The sequence below is a fragment of the Amblyomma maculatum genome, chromosome 1 (assembly GCF_055883805.1).
Source record: "Amblyomma maculatum isolate TAMU_Amacu chromosome 1, ASM5588380v1, whole genome shotgun sequence".
NCBI lineage: Eukaryota > Metazoa > Arthropoda > Arachnida > Ixodida > Ixodidae > Amblyomma > Amblyomma maculatum.
In genome coordinates this window covers 419,467,486-419,487,110 of record NC_139344.1, presented here as the reverse complement: position 1 = coordinate 419,487,110, position 19,625 = coordinate 419,467,486, and the positions used below count along the sequence as shown (strand labels likewise).

The 19,625-nt window shown below is 45.3% G+C and overlaps 1 protein-coding gene and 1 pseudogene across 1 annotated transcript in view; both read left to right on the top strand.

Annotated features, from left to right (window-relative positions):
* The window catches only part of LOC146209216 (sodium-coupled monocarboxylate transporter 1-like), a 110,482-nt gene that overhangs the window by 48,473 nt on the left and 42,384 nt on the right, over positions 1-19,625 (top strand). The gene's annotated exons all lie outside the window — the stretch shown is intronic.
* LOC146209217 (uncharacterized) lies at positions 16,257-17,384 on the top strand (annotated as a pseudogene).

Here is a 19,625-nt window from a genome sequence, read left to right as displayed (position 1 = left end):
TCCTACAGATATTTTAGGTTTATATATAGCACTGAAAATGGGCTGAAAAGTGGACTTGGGAAGTACATATTTTTAATATCCGAGACAAACCAAAGAAGGTTTGGAATGTTGTGAATAAGATTACAGGCAGGCGGAAGCCACTCACGAACCAAATTGCAAGCGCTCAACTCAGTGACACGAAATATGTCGCTAAAGCTATGAACAAGCATTTTATTGAAGCTGGTGCACATCCATTCGCGATATACAAGAATGAGAATGACGGATGTGTCGAAACGCCCATCACATGAGTGTCGGGATCTACATTCTTCAAACCGGTCACTACAGAGGAAGTGCACATATTAAAGACGATAAAGAATACACCTGCACCAGGGGTTGATGAAATTATGCATATTCCGGTCAAATACATTGGAACCGAAATCAGTGATGTGTTGGCTTATATTATAAACCTAGTGATTTCAACTGCAACATTCCCCGCTGAACTGAAACTTGTACGCATAACGCCGGGGTACAAAGGCGGAGGCGGCGAAGATATCGCATAACTATGGACCAATTTCAGTCTTGACAGTATTTTCAAAGATCTTTGAGGACGTCATTTATGTTAGGCTGGAGAAATTTTTTATGAAGAACAACATAAGAGCAGCGTGTCCAGTACGGATTTCAAAAAAATAAATCCATAGAACAAGCCTCGTTACCTATTAAAGGTAAAATATTTGCGAACGTTGAAGAGAGAAAATACACATTAGGTTGGTTTCTGGACCTACGGAAGGTATTTAACTCGATTGATCACGCGATTTTGTTGAATAAGTTAGAAAGGTACGGACTACGAGGAAAGGCTAATGAATTATTGAGACGCTATCTGTCTCACAGACAACAACATATTCGAATGGAAGCGGTTTCCTCTGACACTCTAATGATGCAACAAGGTGTCCCACAATGGTCTAAGTTAGGTCCACTGCTTTTCGTCATTTACGTAAATGATAAATTGAACATCCCAGCATCCCCAGACCTCATCATGCACGCTGACGACACCAATGTATTCTTTTCCTCACACAATATTGCTCAACTTCAGAATGATGCAAACGCCTATTTAAAATCGTTGTCAGTATGGCTGAACGCGAACAGACTGCAGCTAAATGTGGGAAAGACGAAATATATTGTTTTCTGCCCAATATTTAAACCAACAGGCCCCGAGATGCACCTCATTTACAATAATGATGCTATATGCTAAGTAAGAAAACAACAGTTCTTAGGGGTATGGTTCAATGAACACCTTAATTGGAACACTCATGTTAATTAGCTTACGGCGGAGCTGTAAAAAATGTGGGGGTTTTTATAGAATAATGCATCTAATACCATTGTGGTTAAAGAAGGAGCTCTATTACGCACGTTTTTACAGTAAACTTACTTATTCTGCTTTAGTATGGGGCACAACGACAAATAATAATCACAGGAAACTGGTCCTTTTACAGAAGAAAATTCTCCGCATTTTCTCAAATTTTCATGGCCATAATGTGAACTTGCGAACAGCTCCACTTTTCAGTCAATACGACTATACTAAGAGCGGACCAAGTATATTATTTGAAATTGCTGCGTTCCTTACAAGACAACAGGATAGAGGAAAAAATAAAACACTCCACTCTAAGCCACTGCCTCAGGCCAAAAGCAATATGTACGCACAGGGTACGTACCAATTACGGAAAACAAACATTTCAGTTCCAGGCAATACAAATAATGAATCAAGTGGAAGAATGAGTAGATTTCAACTGCTCAAAACGCAAATTAAAAAAGCAAATCAAGGAAATGTTAATACGGCAAAATCTGTATTTCGGAACTGAATAACTGCTCAGATTTCACAATCTCTTATGTGATCCATCTTTTGTGCGCTTTCAGGCAATGCAGAACGTGGCTTTCAGAATATAATCTGCATATCTTGTTGTCTTTAGCACTTATTTTTCTTAGTGTGTACAGCCATCTCAGTCGGTTGTTATTCATAAGGTGTAGGAACTGTCCATGTGTATTCATATCAGTTTTATTCTCTTAAATTGTTTCATGTGGATGAAAATGTTTTGTGCGAAATGTGTGATTTTGAGATGAAAACGTTTATATAGCCATCTCAGTAGGTTCTTTTCCATAAGGTATAGGAACTGTTCATGTGTATTTATATCAGTTTATTTTCCTAAATTGTTCCATATAGATTAAATTTTTTGTGCGAAATGTATGATTTTGAGATGAACATTTTTCTTGTGTAATTAGTATATGGTAGAAGTAATTGTAACCATTTTTCACCGACGGTATTATGTGCGTTTTTATCCTAACAGTGTGTGACAAACTGTTACTGATACATGCTTTTAATTTTTAATGCCAGAATATGTGTAGAGGGCAGGGACCTCTGTCAGGCTTTCACATAGCCTTTAGTCCCTGCCTCCTCTCGCTTGTACGAGGAATCAATAAACCAATTCCAATTCCAATAATCCTGATTGGAAAAAAAGCGTCATTGGTCATTTTGGACTCTTTTCTTAGGTGAGGAAAGCCGTGTGTCCCACACAATGAAATGCTCTTTCACGGGCAGACGTGTAGGCCACGAAAATGGTAAACGCGACCCATTGATTGTATTCACCGCTCATTATGTCATGTGACTTAGTCAAAGTCTAATAAATGTCTATTCTGAAGAAAAATGAAATGTAAACGCTTTGCTTCTGGGGCCCTGTAGACATGAATAGCTAAAATATTTACTGTAGCACCGCTAACGCTATGACGGTGGATCACTTGCAAACTACTTGGTTACAAATTTTGAAATGCTTTCTACACGCGCATTTTTTGCTCATGAAAGAAAGTCTAATTGATTTGCCATTTTTAAAAAAAGCTTGGTAGCAAAACACCCAATAAATAGAGTGTACTTTTTTTTGAGGCTTTGCTGAAGTGAGCACTAAACATGATCTACAATGGCCACGTCAGTCAGCACCCAGAAGTGCTGAACGACTGTACCGCTCATCGGAATGCACCTAATCAGTGTGAAAACAAAACGCGCTTGTAAACCTTTGTTATTCCTTCTCGCATGCAATGTACACGCACAAAAGAAAAAACCAAGAAATATTTGCATGCTGACTATCATTATGGAGGTAATTTCTATGACTATAAATAGAAAATCGTTTAGCTTTCTGAGACGCGATTCACACCAAAACACACGGAGCTATACCCAGAAAGGCTTGCCAGAAGCAGCAATCATTAAACGCAGGTGGGTCAGCAGGTGACATGTATGTAAATAATTTAAAAGCCATTGCGTCGCCTTATAAAGGGAAGGTGAGAAATCGTCAATGGCTCCCGCCTGCGTTCCTCTTGGGGATTCTCGTTCGCTTATATGCACTTTACTACTCGCCTGATCTTATCTCACTCATATCATCATAGCGTAATGTCGTAAAGTGCCCGGAATCCATATTCCGAGTTTCCGTCGTTTTCAGAAGGGCCGTTATCTCTCTGGCCTCGAGTCATCTGATTGGTAGGAACAGAACCGAACGTTACTACCACTTTCGGTTCTGTTTTTGCTACCAATCAGATGACTCGCGGTCAGAAAGATAATGGCACTTCTGAAAATTACGGAAACTCGGAATACAGATTCAGTTATGTGAAAGACCGCCCAACTAAGTTACCACATACAGCCCCGCTTTAACCGAGTATTGTATTGAAGAAGCGTAGCTTGTTGGGCCAGTTGTTGCATGTTGTGGGAAACAAACTGCGGAAATGACGAGTTCACTCCCGACAAGCAACACGTATTGTGCAAAATTGTCAGCCCCACGGCGCATTCGCTTAATCTGGACTGCTGCGCATGCCTCCCTTTCTGGTAATGAGGCGGCTCATAACCAAGCTCGATAACTGTCTTGCCAAGCTGGGTCTTGCAACGCGACCGCTAAATAATATACTCCGGTAAGGACAGATTGTCTCCTACTGAAATGTGTATATTTTTTTCTTCGTTTTTTTGTCTCTGTTTTCCCGTTTTCTTCAATGTAGAATTCTTTTTTGGAGCAATCCCTATTAATGTTTATCCCCATTTTCTTGCCATAGTTTCACGGGCAGAGGCATATTACTTTATATTGCTTTTGGGCAGCCTCACCATAGTATATAAATTCTTATAGAGAAATCCTGAATCGTTACAGGCTTGCCAGACTCAGATTCCCCCTTGGAGACAGAACGGTCTCCAAACGCCATGCCAATGCTTTTCAAACTAATACCTATCCAAATCCCCAATTATGTTGTCAATATTCGGAAGGACAATATTCAGACAAAAGCAAAAATTATGGCACCAAATCCGATCAAAATCATATGATCTGGTACTGCCCACAGTCCCTACCCGCAAGCCATTTAATACCCGACACTGATCACTAGGAGGCTCTATTGCTCAGCCCTTACCCGGGAACACAGATCAAACTCATCAAGCTGGCTGACAACGCCGCCGCTACTCAGTAGATAGCGGCCGTCGTTTAAGCGGGGAGGGGGGGGGGGGCTATTCGGATCACTTCTCTGTATCCACTGGAAATAAAGTTTACCTACCGTATTACTCGCGAAAGAAGTACAGAGGAGCGTCGCCCTGTGTACATCTCCTTGTGAACGTGTCCTTTCTGCTTATGTTTTCACGTGCCATTTAACCAAGCAGTCCAGACGTGCCTGAGTGGCCTAAAATTATCGTGTCTCACTAGTCCTCCAAGGCTTCATGTTCCATGTATATCTCACTCCATCATCTGAAAATAGGAGTACCAGTTTTCGGCAACTTCCATGTCATTTTCTGTCGTGCCGTCGCCCAACACGCCGACCAATCAGTGCGCGTAGCAACGTCACCGGCCAGCTAACAACTCCATGTGGAATACGCGTGAAGTCTCGCTAACAACACCGAAAACGTCAGAATTTATGAAGAACGGGGTCTTTAACGCTATAGCGTTAAAATTGTTTCCTACAGTGTGCAGGAAAGATAGCAAATATATGACGTAGCTCCATATCAATTTTTAAACGAAATCTTTGTTCAGTGTACTAGCATAATCTTAAGACTCCATCCGTTCGTCGTGGTAACGTTTAAGGGAAATTCAAACGGAAACCGCTAGAACGGAGACGTAAAGCATTGAATGGAGTCGAGTACAGCTACATCAGGACATAATAATTGTTAGCATTTCCTTTTTGTGACCTACCTTCAGGACGTCACCCCTGTTTCTGTGAAGTGGCTGTGCTAAATGATAGAAACATAATTAATACATCCCCACTTCCTCCTGGGCTGTGTCTTGCTCACAAGCTGTCTCTTACCTGCATCATGTGGCTGTTGTAAAAGTGCAACATTGGTTTGATCTTTCCTCTGTCATCACTTAGAAACTTAAAGGGTGGCGCACCTTTCTTGGTAACTGTGTCATAAAGGGAATATATTCGAGCGAAAAATTACTTCTTGGAGCCTACCTTGTTACCGCACTTCAATACATGTGATGAACCCTAGATTCCTGAAACTGCGTTACCAAATCTAACGATTCTCGCTTATATTGCAGCTCATCTAAACACGCTGCAGATCTACGATTTCCAGCTCGACTACTCCAAGAGTATTCTAAGTTATAACTTCAGGGCTGAATCCATATCAATACCAAGCCATACGAACAGTTTTGTTTGTTTTTTTTTTCGATCTGAACGATCATGCACAACACGCTGCACTAATTCCGTGCAGTTAACACAGTTCTTGTTCTTCAACTTAGGTGTGGGGTAGCCAACTGGTAACCTCCCTGGATTTCTATTCTACTATTTCTCTTTCTCTCTATCTCTCTCTCTAACAGTGGTCTATCTTAGCAAATAGGTTGAACGTATACAAAAAAGCATCAGTTCAACAACGACTAATAAAACATTACGTTGAGCCACCCATGAGTTCCTCCTGAAACCGCTGCTAAAAAAAATGTGCAAGAGAATGAAACAGGGGCAGGATTCTGGGACGCCTTTTCATCCTGAAGCGTCTGTGAAATATTGTTGATACGCATGTCCTAATCTTCCGACGTGGCTAAAATTTTGTTTAGAATTTAAGAGTTCAGCTCTTTGGTGCCTGTTCCTGCGTTGCGTGGCGTCGCCGTTGTCCCTCGTAACCAGCTCCATACATAAATAGACTCTGTCTCCATGGGGAGTCGAACCTCCATCCCTTCGATCCCCAGCCGAGCGCCTAACCAACTAAACCAGGGCCGCGATTTTTTTTCACCTTGGTATTTCTTACACGCGTTTACATAGAGAAGAGAGCTATATATATTAGTTACAAAGTAATCAGCCTGTAGTCAAGCAGATTTAATTGCAATATACAGCGCCACATAATTGAAACACGTCTTAACACAACACACTAAAACAGCCGCTAAGAAAAACACATCAATACAAAACACCAGCATCGATAAACAACACCACATAACTAAAACACGTCTTAACACAACTGCACTAAAACGCTGCCAAAGAATAAGAACACATCAATAATGGGAGCTGGTCCATTGATAGTCACTATATCAGAATCACATAGCTGGTGCATCATCTGGCTGAAATGAGTACTACGGGAAACAGAGGCTCAGCGCCAGGGTGGCGCAGTGGTTACGGCGCTCGCCTACTGCGCCCAAGGACGCGGGATCGAATCCCGGCCTCGGCAGCCGCTTTTCGGTACAGGCGAAAAGCAAGGCACCCGTGTCCTGTGCGATGTCAGTGCACACTAAAGAACCCCAGGTGGTCGAAATTTCCGGAGTCCTTCACTACGGCGTCTCTCATAGCCTGAGTCGCTTTGGGACGTTAAACCCCACAAACCAAACCAAACCATTCCGGTCCAACTTCCGCGTTTTTCACTCGCTGTGCAGTCTAAGGAGGAAAATCGTGTCAAATGGTTAGAGCCTCGGCTGGCATCGTGAAACGCACATCAAAATTCTTCCTGATACCGTGAGGATGATAGCGGCGATGACAATGATGCTGCAATTAGAGATAATGGCACTGATAATGTTTGCAGTGAAAATCACGGTGCAATTCGTTAATAATGATAATCAGTGCAAACGTGATGCACCATGCACAATAGCAACGCTCCGGCCTTCGCATGTCTGCATTGCAGATTTCACAGTGCCCTCGCAATTTAAGGACGCAGCTCTCTGGCACCTGTTTCTGCGCTTAGCGGCGTCCCCGTTGTCCCTCGTAACCAGCCGCGCAGCCGAGGTTGTTGTTGCTGCTGTAGGCCCCGCCGGGGTGGTGCAGTGGTAAGACGCCCGATCACTGTGCCGGAGTACCAGGGTTCGAACCCGCCTTTGGCGGCTGCGTTTCGATGGAGGCGAAACGAAGAGGCGTCCGTGTATTGTGCGATGTCAGCGCACGTTAAAGATCCCCAGGTGGTCGAAATTACTACGCAGCCCTCCACTACGGCTCCTCTTTCTCTCTTTCCACCTTCACTCCTATCTTCCTTCCCTTACAGCGCGGTTCAGGTGTCCACAGAAAACAAGTGAGACAGTTACTGCGGATTTCCTTCCTATAAATCAATAAATCAATCAGTTGCTGCTGTAGGAAGAATGAAAAGAAAATGCACGGGCCTGCTCTGTAGCTGAGCCCCCTCCGCCGCCTCGTGCGGACACAAGAAATAAACTAGAGAAGAAAGGCAGAGAAGAAGGAGAGAAAGACCAGCATCGGCGACAGCCGTTGTCCACCACCGAAGATCGAATTGACTGCCTACGTGGCGACGCCGGAAGATTGCGGCAAGGGCGTGGTACATGACGAGCCACTTTACCGACGAGATCATCATGGAGAGGGTGAGAATCCACGGCAACCCGCCAGTTTTGAGTGTGCGGAGACTCGGCAAGAATTCCAGAACTGTACTAATTCTCTTTGAAGAGAGAGAAGTACCACGATGGGTTCGCCTGACTCCGATGGCGCAGCGGTGTCCACTTTACCGCAAAAAAATATCAAGTATGCAATGCCTGCGGAAGACTCGGTCACAGGGAGGATGTCTGTCCGGACCCGAGCAACCTCAAGTGCAGAAGCTGCGGAATGGAGAGGCCATCGCAAGGTCACCAGTGCGATGCAAAGTGCCGGCTATGCGGCAAGGGCCACCTGCTTGGTGACCGAAAATGTAAGGAAATATACAGGACTCCGTACGAGGTGAAGAAGAAGCAATGGGAGCGAAAAGTCAAGGATAAGCCAGCGCACGACGACAACAGAGGGCGACCGAAAGTCAAGCAAGAATGAGGAGGAGACTTCCGCGTTAGAGAAAACTCCTTCCCAAGGTTGGAATCTACCACCAACGAGACGCCACCGCAGCAGCGAGGGCGTTCCAGTTCTCTTTCCATGGGACGCTCCAAGTTTGGGTCCAGGAGACGCTCGAGTTCCAGGGACGCGGCCAACCCATGGACCAAGCGGAATGCCAGCGGAGACCGGAAAAATTTGGAGGTCGCTTAAGCTTCGCCTTCAAGAGTGGAACGCGATAGCGTTATTGCACCTCGTCGAGAAAACTTATTAAACGCAAGGGTATTGGAGCATCTTCGCACCGGTACCCACGCGGCTCGAACGGGAGAAGCGGGTGAGCGAAGATAGTGATCTAAAGAAAGGAAAGACGCTTGATTCTACAACCCGTGAGGGTGCACGGCGAAACGTCAGGGGCGAGTGGCGCGCCACGTGTCGGGGCAGCGCCGCACATTGCGAGGAGGGGTTCTTCTGTGTTTGCCGCAAGATGGCTCTGCATGTGCGCAGAGCGCAGAAGAAATGTAGCGGAAACGTACTTCGCTACTCGTGTAACTGCGACTTCTGTAAGTAACATGCTCATAATTACCGATATACACCTCAGTATAACGTTCTACGGCACGTTTCTAAGGCAACATCGCATTCACTAGAAGCGCTTTTGTGGCTGAGTGGTAGCGTCTCCGCCTCACACTCCGGAGACCCTGGTTCGATTCTCACCCAGCCCATCTTAGAAGTTGCTTTTTATTTATGAAGTGCATGCCGGGATTTATCGCTCACGGCCAACGCCGCCGACTACACCGGCTTTTCTGCAACACGAGCTCCTTAACGCTACCGCGTTAAAATCTAAGCTTCAACAGCGGGGCCTCCCAGGCTAAACCTAGGAAAGATAAGAAAGACGAGGAAGTCGAAATTCTTCAAAAAGAAATTGAGGAGCTTAAGGGGGTGATTAAAAAGCTAACGCAAAATCAAAATTCGAAACCGCATACGGAAAATCAAGGGCCTCCCACTCGCGCGAAGCAGCTGTCACCTGCTCAGCCAGTCGCCCCGCCACAAGCGGCGCCACCGGCGAAAGGTGATGAGCAAATGGTGACTAAGGCGTCTTGCCCGCCCCCGGTGAAGCGCAAAATTAATTAAACAGATCCGTTCCATGCACTCGAAAATAGGCTTGCCGAAAAATTGAATTCATTCATGAGACAAAATGACCCAATTCATGAACCAAATTCAAAGCCAGGTACAGGCACTTGCAGGGGAAGTGCAAAGAGTTCGAACCGAGCTCATAGCCGTCAACACGTGGCAGCAGAATTTAGAGCAAACCTAACCCAGCTGCAAAATGGCCAGGCGCGTAAATGAAAACCAAATGTGGCAGTGGAACTGTCGCGGCTTCCAGCGCAAAAGAGCGCTACTGCAGCAATACCTTCCACTCATAACTGAGACCCCCCTCGCAATCGCCCTTCAGGAAACAGGGAAGGGAGCCAAACTAATGGGATACCAAGTGTGCAACAGCGATAGAGGCGTGAAATCGACGGTGGTGACCTTTGTCAAGCGCAATGTAGCGGTGATAGAACACGATTTGATTTCGAGAGATATTCCTTCTTAACATTTATAGCTCACCCAAGCAAAAGAAAATTAGATTTAGGGCCCTTATGCGCAAAGCCATCAAGGCGGCCGGGAATAATCCCTTGCTGATCGTTGGTGACTTTAATGCCAGACATCAAGAATGGGGCTATGCTATACAGGACACCAAAGGTAGGCAGCTATGGGAGGACACGCACGAGCTAGGTCTCACACTCCATACGGATCCCGATCATCCAACCAGGACGGGTAACAGCGTATGCGCAGACACATCCCCAGACGTGACATTTTCAAAAAACTTACAGGCTTTAGACTGGCAAAATTCTGAGCAAAATTTTGGCAGTGACCATTTCATTGTCGTTTCGGTCCTCAAAGAGGGCGTCAAGACGCACAGGGCGTGCCAACCGGCCGTTGCGGAATGGGATCAATTTAGAGAAATCAGGGCAATCGCGCAATTAGAACGGATTGAGAACATTGCGGAATGGACGGAGGTACTCAAACGCCACGTTGGTGAGGCGACAAAGACGCTGGTAGGAGACGACGCTCCTGGTATAGCAGATAGTCGACTGCTCCGCATGTGGGACGCTAAACAAAGCATGGAACGCAGGCTGAAGAAACAAAAGTGGAACAAGAATCTTAGAAGATGAATCGCGAGGCATAACAAGGAAATTGAAAGCTACGCGATCAAATTCTGCGAGCAAAACTGGCTCAGCAGATGCGACGAAATGGAGGGAGGCATGAATCTCACCAAAACGTGAGGCATGCTCCGGCATCTGCTGGACCCAACAAATTCAAATACTCAATCGGGAATAAGATTGGCAAACGTCAGACACGCCTTGGAAGGAGACGATGCGGCGTTTATGAATAAGTTAGTAAAAACGTATGTTGCAGACAACCAGCGTTCCCCACTCCTGAGCTACGGTGGCACGCCCAATGAGGCGCTTGACGCCCCCATCACGGAAGCAGAGGTAAGGGCGGAAATCGTAAGACTAAAAATTAAATCAGCCCTGGGCCCCGATGGGATTACCAATAAAATGCTAAGGAATCTGGACGATGACTCTATTAGTCTACTAACGGAATTCATTGGAAAAGTTTGGGAAACGATCCAGCTGCCAAATCAGTGGAAAACGGCAAACATAATACTTATACCCAAACCGGGAAAACCCCCGCAATTGGAAAATTTAATTTCCCTAACCTTATGCGTAGGGAAGTTGCTGGAGCACGTAATACAGACGAGATTAACGTCCTTCATGGAGCAAAACAACCTGTGACCGCACGAAATGGTCGGTTTCCGACCACACTTGTGCACACAGGACGTAATGCTCCGACTAAAGCATGATATCATAGACTCGCGATCGAGAGACGCCAAAGTGATCCTGGGCCTAGACCTCACCAAGGCCTTCGACAATGTCAGGCGCGAGGCTATCCTCGAAGGGCTCGAAGTGCTCGGAGTAGGGGAGAGAACGTACAACTACATAAAAGACTCGTTATCGGGCAGAAAAGCCTGCATGATATTTCAAAATTTAGAATCTCCTACGATAGAATTAGGAAGCAAAGGCACACCGCAGGGCTCAGTGCTATCGCCTTTCCTATTCAAAGTGGCAATGAGAGGCCTCCCGGGTAAACTTAACCAAATCAAGGGGCTAAATTTTAGCATGTATGCGGACGATATTAACCTCTGGATTAACCATGGGAGCGATGCGTGTATGGAGGAACGCCTGCAGGCAGCGACCGACATCATTGTCGATTACGCGGCTAAAAGGGGACTTTCGTGCTCCCCGCATAAATCTGAGTTTTTCGTTTATAACCCAAAGTATCTCATCTGCAAGAATAGCGGGGAGTTTCATATTCAGATGGAGAGCAAACCGGTGCCAAAAGTAGATCAGATCAGGATTTTTGGGATGGTCATTCAATCCCACGGCCATAACGGAGAGGTCCTGAAAAAATTAGAACGTTACGCGATGCAAACCCTCGGGCTCTTGAGGAGGGTCGCCACTAAAGGAAGAGGCCTCAAAGAGAGAAATTTACTAAAACTAATCCAGGCATACGTAATAAGCAGAATCAGTTACGCCACGCTCTGCCTGGACATCAAGGCCGGCGAAAAGAAAAGTTAGACTGCCTCATTCGAAGATGCGTTAAGAAGGCGTTAGGACTGCCCATGGGTACCTCGAGCGAACGACTGCTCGAACTCTGGGTGCATAACATATGGGCAGAATTGGCGGAGGCAGTGCGAGTCTCCCAATTAAAGAGACTAAGCACGACCGAGACGGGCAGGGTATACCCTTCCAAAAGTAGGCCTCAACCCAGACAGGGGAGTTAAAAAAAAGTCACAATTTATAGTGAAATCAGGAATGCCTTGGTAGTCCCCCCCCTTCCCTAGAATATGCATCCAGAATTTAATGTCGAAAGAAGGGCCAAACGAGCCGAAGCTACAGAGCGACGGTTCAAGAACATGGGAGCCAAGGAAGTAGTCTATGTTGATGCGGCAAGTGGCAGAACAGGTGCGGCGGTAGCTTCGGTAGTCGATGGCCGAGGGGCAACGGTATCCGCGGCAGCCATCAGAGGCCGAAACCTAGAGACTGCGGAGGAAGTTGCGATAGCGCTAGCTTGCGTTGAAACAGAAGCCAAGTTCATAATTAGCGACAGCAAAACTGCCATTCAAAATTTTAGGAAGGTGAGGATATCGCCGGAGGCGGCCAAAATCCTCACCCAAAGAAGTATAAATAGGAAAATTCAGTTAATTTGGACACCCGCTCACGCTGCCATCCCTGGTAACGGCGGCTCACGAGCTAGCCCGAGCTCTCTACTTCCGGGTAGCCGTCGAGCCCCCCGAACACTGGGCATACGACGAGCGTCTGCAAAATTAAGGAGAAATCACCGACCATTATAAACTGGGACGTAGACTGGTACCCCCGCCAGATATTAGACTAAATAATAGAGAAGCTGTCGCGTGGAGGCGGCTACAAACTAATACGTTCATGAACCCGGTCTGGGCGTTTCACGCACTACCAGACCTTAGGGACAATGATCTCTGCAAACACTGTGGTGCGAGAGGGACCCTGGACCACATAATTTGGGAGTGCCCACAATCTCCAGGAATAAGGACAAAATATTACAAGTATCGTAGCCTGGGATACCCTGCTGCGAAGCGCGGACCCTGCGATCCAGCACCGCACCGTCCATCTGACGGAAGAGGCAGCAACAATCCAAGGGCTACCTGCCAGCCTCTAATCCGCGGGCGCACGACTCCCCGTTTCCGATGGAATTAAAGTTGTACAACCAACCAACCAACCAACCAACCACCGAAGCGGTGGCGGGTGCAATGACGGCCTACAACAGATAAAACTTCAGTGGCAGGCTAGCTTCCGCCGCAAGCAGCTTTGAACATACCCATCCCAGCCACGTAAAACGAGGAAAAGCCCCTCTTCACCACCTATCGGTAGCGGGCTCCTCTGAGGCAGCGCGCTGCTCTAGCTGCTCCTGATGCCATTCAGGGGTCCACAAAAATAAGTGTGACAGGTACTACGCTTTGCCTTCCTTACGAATTTCAGTGAACACCTGCAATGCATAGCAACAGTCCCACACTGATTTTGTATGTTGGTTTATAAGAAAAGAAAGGCACAATATCTGTCACATATTTGGGGTGAAAGCCATTTTTAGCTCATGGTCAAAATCTCGCGTGCGCAAAATCTGTTCGCAGATTCAGCAAGACGTGTTCTTGCCTAGCGTTGCTGCAATCTGCAATCCAACACTTGGGTGGAAGGCGGCTGCTCCTGGCCCTACGGGGATGGAACTGGTAGGTAAATGTCGCTTGCGGCGGGGGTTAATACCAAATTTATATCTGTTGTAGGCCGTAATTGCACCAGTGCGCTCGGTGACTGTGCAACGGCACAATTTGCTAACGCTTTCTGTTCGCCATGCAGATAGCCGTCTGTATAAACAGCAGCCTGCTGATTCCTTCCCTGGCTTGTGTGTCTTCGGGTGCGTCGTCAGGACGGCCGTCCACAGGCTACGAAGATGGGGCGGCCATATGCAACTCCGTTCCCGGATTCATCGTATCGTCATTTCCGTCAGTCCAATCGCTGGAATGTGAGCTGCCTGTTCTCGAGCCAACCTGGAAAGACGCATCGCCATCAAGAACAGCTATCCCGCCATCTATAAAAGATGAGCCATTGTCGACCATAGGTCGGCGGACTCACTCATGAGTCGACTCACTCGGCCTCACTCAGGCTCACACTTAGATCATGATCTGAGTCGTGAGTGAATCTGGACTTACACTCAGATCATGATCTGAATTTTGAGTGAGCCCGGACTCACACTCAGAGCGTGATCTGAACCATAAGTTCGTACTCACATTCAGATCATGATCTGAGTTGTGAGTCCGGACTCACACTCAAATTAAGAAAGTGAGTTTGAGTGACTCCAAATTCAGATAATGATCTGAGTCGTGAGTGAGTCTGGACGAACACTCAGATTGTGATTTGAGTCGTGAGTCCGAACTCGCATTCAGATTACGATCTGAGTCGTGCTGCGTCCGACCTATAAAGTTCCTATGAAATAAAATGAATTCTTGCTCAGAGGTTGAAGAACCATGATCTGAAGTGATCAAGTGAGTAATGGGCACAAGTCGCTAATTAGATCCTAGCGGACTCGAATTGTCGGTGTAATTTTAATACTGAATAAGCTTCTTGGTGAGCGGATGATGTAGAGCAATTTCGTTGTTTTTTGTTACGCAGTTATTTCGACTATGGCGATTAATGCAGGTTAATCGAACATTTGTTCTCGTTAGCGTGCTGTATATAGTTCTTTCTTTGTTTTTTTTTTCGAAATATCTCGCAAATGATTTCAAAGGTTAGCTGCTCATTGTTGCACAGCGATACGAACGAGGCTAGCCGTGCATAGCTAATAATATCAGGCTAATGAAGTTCGAAGAGGCCATTGTGTAACCACATTTTTTAACATTCTTTCTTATTGCGGAAGAAGTCATAGGCTCACCACCACAAACCAAGAATATTTCCGATATTTATTTGTGTGTGCCATTGCTTTAATTGGGTAGGCTGTTTGAGGAGGTCACAAATACATGGCTACGTACGTGGGTAATTTAAACGCATTCCGGTATAGCTGAAATTTTGCCTCGGTCGATTTGGTCCAAAATCTGTACGACATAATTCGCCTAGAGCGACACAGATGGTGACTTCCAGGGCTGCCTTAAATTTTGCCTACCCAGGGCCGAAATTTGACCCACAACTGATTTGGGCAAAAATCTGCGCAATTTATTATGCCTATAGCGAACAAGATGGTGACCTTCAAATTTGACCGTGCCCGCCCTCAAATTTGGTCCACTCACCCCAGTAGATTGCCAAAATGAAAGTACAACAATTCGATTACGGCAAGCGCGATGGTGACCTCCAAAGTTTGGTTCGGGTCACATACGGTTTAACAACCCTCGAAATTTGATTTCGGCCAATTTGCATCAGAAGCGATCAGTTCCTAATTACATTGACCATCCTCGACACTATGGTTACCTATAAAGTTGGGCATGACCATTTCCAGAATTTGGCCCAGGCCACCTACGAAGTTTCACCTTTACAATTGGTATCCAACCATTATTGACTGTCCCGACAAGACGGCAGCTACCAAATCGGCCATAGGCATTTCCAAAATTTGGCCCGTGCTATACCTAAAATGAACGTGCTTTCGTACTATAACCAGCTTAAAAGAGATAATACCTATCATATTTTTCTTTTTTCTGCAACCTTTCAACTCGTTCATTACTGAAGAAAGCAGTCTAATCATGTAATGCTACACATTTTTTTTTATTTCCCGCGTTTTTCTCTGTACTGCCTTCCGCCTACCTCTACAAGCTTCAGGACCGTCACTCGTTGCTTGTCGAGAGTGGAAATGAGCGCGTCCATGATGAGTGAGTCCCGATGAGTCGAAATGAGTGAGCTCAAATGGGTCGGGAGCTGAAATAAGTGAGTTCAGATGAGTCTCAGTTCTTCGAAGTGAGTGAGCGCAGATGAGTCGTGAGTCAAAAAAGAGTGAGTTGAGATGAGGGAGTTCAGATAAGTCGTGAGTTTAAATGCGTGAGTCCATCATGAGTCTGAGTTTCAATGAGTCGTGAGTCGAAGTGAGTGAGTGCAGATGAGTCGCGAGTCAAAAATGAGTGAGTCGAGGTGAGTGAGTTCAAATAAGTCGTGAGTTGAAATGAGTGAGTGAGCCCAGATTGGTTATGAATTTGAGTGAGCCCGATGAGTAGTCATCATGCGTGAGTTTGAGTTCATGAGTCTGAGTGAGCCCGAGTGAGTCGCCAGCTTGCGTGAGTTTGAGTTCATGAGTGTGATGGAGTCCGGGCCTTTTGAGTCTAAATTAGAGTCTGAATGAGTCTGAGTGAGCACACGTGATTTTGCCGACCTATGTTGTCAACGCAGCTTTGTGGGCTCGGTGACTGTGCAACGGCACATTTTGCTAACCGCTTTCCCTTCGCCATGCAGGTCAGTCAAACATACGCATTCTATGCTAAAAAATAGAGCAAGTATTTCTTAGTGCAGTTCCCGAGCCCACAGTGTTGCGTTTCTATTGCTTGTGAATGTGTTCATGTCGTCCGCCTGATACTAACCCTATCCGGTGACGTAGAAACAAATCCTGACCCCGCAAATCTAGGCACTTTCCTAACCGAATTGAAGAAACTAACTGCAGGGCAAACGCAACTTGTAAAAGAAATAAGGAACTCAAAGCACGGCTTACAACAACAGATAAAGCAATAAATGACCTTAACAAGCGCATTGCCGAGTCAGAGGCTCATTATTAAGCACTCACGCCCCTGCGCCAAGACATAGAAACCCTGCAAACAACCTCAACTGAAACAGCCCGCCATGTTTTGGAGTTAGAGGCTCGTATTGATGATGCTGAAAGCCGGTCGCGCCGTAATAGTCTGATCTTTTATGAAATCCCTCACACCATTACTGATGAGACGTATGCTCAGTCTGAGCAACTAAGTATCTTGGTTTGTCGTGATAACCTAGAAACTGATATTAAGCCCACAGTTATAGAACGCGCACATCGTTTAGGGAAACACTCACAGGATCGAAATCGTCCGATAATAGTAAAATTCACACAATGGAATATGAAGGACGCTCTTCTATAAAAAGGCAGAATGCTTAAAGGAACAAAATATAGTATCGGCGAAGACTTCACTCGCCCCGTTCAGAAAGCAAGAAAGCATCTTTTGCCGTTTGCTAAATCCAAATCAGTAGCTTATCCTCTCCGCTACAAGACTCTGTGAATTGGCCCAACGTTAAATTTTCGACGATACATCTAACCGCGTCCCTGAAATAGCGTACCAATCATCTCGTCCCTTAACAAGAAATAATAAACTAAGACCCATTTCCAGAACTGACCTTTCGTTTTCCGCTGTCTTCGCTAACATACGCAGTTATCTTCCAAAGCGAGAGCTTGTGACTAAGATCATATCATCAACAGGCAGCAACTTACTCATTCTAACAGAAGCCTGGCAACCCATAGACATCGCTGATACCGAAGTTTTGGCGAACGTGCCTGACTTTGAAGTTTATCAAACTGACCACGAAGGATCAAGGGGTGGTGTGTTCTCATAGCTGTTCATCAGAAAATTTTATGTTTCGTTGTAAATCTAAAATCTAAGCTCGAAATAATCTGGTTACTGTGTCGCGCAGCACCAATAACAGTGCCACTCGGTGTCTGTTACAGTCATCCACTCCTGACTTTTGTAATGAGCTCAATAACAACTTTATCCAAGTCACAACAAGCTGCCCCAATGCCTCCATTTTTCTTTTCGGCGATTTTAACGTCCCAAACATAGACTGGTGTAACTTTCCGTCTTCTTCAATAATCTGTCCAGTCGAGAAAAAGAACTTCATTGATATCTGTTTCAACTTTGGTTTTGCACAGTTAGTTTCAGAGCCAACACGCGTTACGCCAGAATCAGAAAACATTCTGGATTTTATTCTAATAGCCCCGATTCGCTCTCATCCATTACATATCTTCGAGGAATTAGTAATCATAATGTCATTCGTGCCACCTTCTCGTTTAATGTAACACAAAACAGGACCCAAAAGAAAACTATAACACTTTACGAAAAAAGGTAATTATGACGCAATAAATCAAGGACTTACTACCTTCTTTCCCACGTTCAAAGCCGCACATCACGATCAATCGATACAGGATAACGGGGAGATGTTTAAATATAAGTTAACCGATTTCGCTAATAAATATATACCAACTGTCAGCATCCGCCTCAGTAAAGAGACTAGAAAATAATAAAGCATTTATATCGGGCGACTAAGAATAAAGGCAACGCACTTCGATGGCCCACCTACTACGAAGCTGAAAACGAATATTCGACTGCGATCCGGAACGCAAAGCATTCATTTTATGCTACTACACTACAAAATTTGTTGCGCAATAACTCAAAATAGTTTTGGCAAGTAATTAACCTTCACTTAACATGCGCTATTACCCTCATCAATGCTTCACACGAAGTAATTACGAATGACGAATGCGCTGACGCCTTTAACTCAGCATTTGCTTCAGTCTTCACGTAAGAAATAGAAACGCCCCTTTCCCTTCTTTTGGTCAATGTGGAAGACGCCATGCCAAGCATTACATTTTATGAAGACGGAATTTCATCCATAATCCAGAAGTCTAAGCTATCCTCATCATTTGGAATCGATGGTATATTAACTTTAAAATTCTAAGAAACGTAAGACATACGGTTGATTCATACTTGTCATTGGTGTTCTCACAGTCACTTTCTTCAGGAACCATACCGGACGATTGGAAGGTGGGAAAGTTCGTTCCAGTCTACAAATCAGGTAACAGAAAGTCTCCATTAAATTATCGACATATCTCATTAACAAGCGTCCCATGCAAAATAATGGAACATGTCACCTACTCCCAAATTATTTCTTTCTTAGACTCTACGGCTTTTTTCACCCCTCACAGCATGGTTTCTGCAAAGGTTTTTCCTGTGAAACGCAATTAGCTCTTTTTGTTCATGGCTTGCATACTAACATGGATAAAAATGTACAAACTGACACAATCTATCAGGATTTTGCGAAAGCCTTTGGTAAATAAAGTATCTCACCCGCGCTTGCTACTAAACTGCTGAACCTGGACCCTACCTTTCTTACATGGATAGAGGAATTCTTGTCTAATCGTACGCAAATGGTTTCAGTCAACAATAGTTTATCTAGCCCTCTCCCAGCACCTTACGGAGTGCCCCATGGATCTGTCCTTAGACCCCTGTTGTTTTTAACATACATTAATGACTTACCTCAGTGTGTCTCTTCTAATATACGCATGTTTGTCGACTACTGCGTCATTTACTGCACTATTATTAATTTATGTGACCAATCTGCTCTCCAAAACAATCTGAGTAACATTTCAGAATGGTGCAACAATTCTCTAATGACCTTAAACGCCAAAATATATAAGTGCATGTCCTTCTCCCGCCGTTGAAGTCCTTCTTTCTTCCCTTGAACAAATGTTAACACACGCCTAGAACTGGTGCAGCCTTACAAATACTTAGGTGTAACCTTATCTCACGATGTGTCTTGGAGCACACATGTCACTAACATTATTTTCTGAGCTAACAAAACCTTTTGTTTTCTTAAACGGAATCTGCGTAATCATCATCATCATCAGCCTGATTATACCCACCGCAGGGCGAAGGCCTCTCCCATATTTCTCCACTTAACCCGGTTCTGAGCTAGCTGCATCCACTTGACCCCTGCGAACTTCTTAATCTCATCCGCCCACCTAACTTTCTGTCGCCCCCTGCTACGCTTTCCTTCCCTTGGAATCCAGTTTGTTACCCT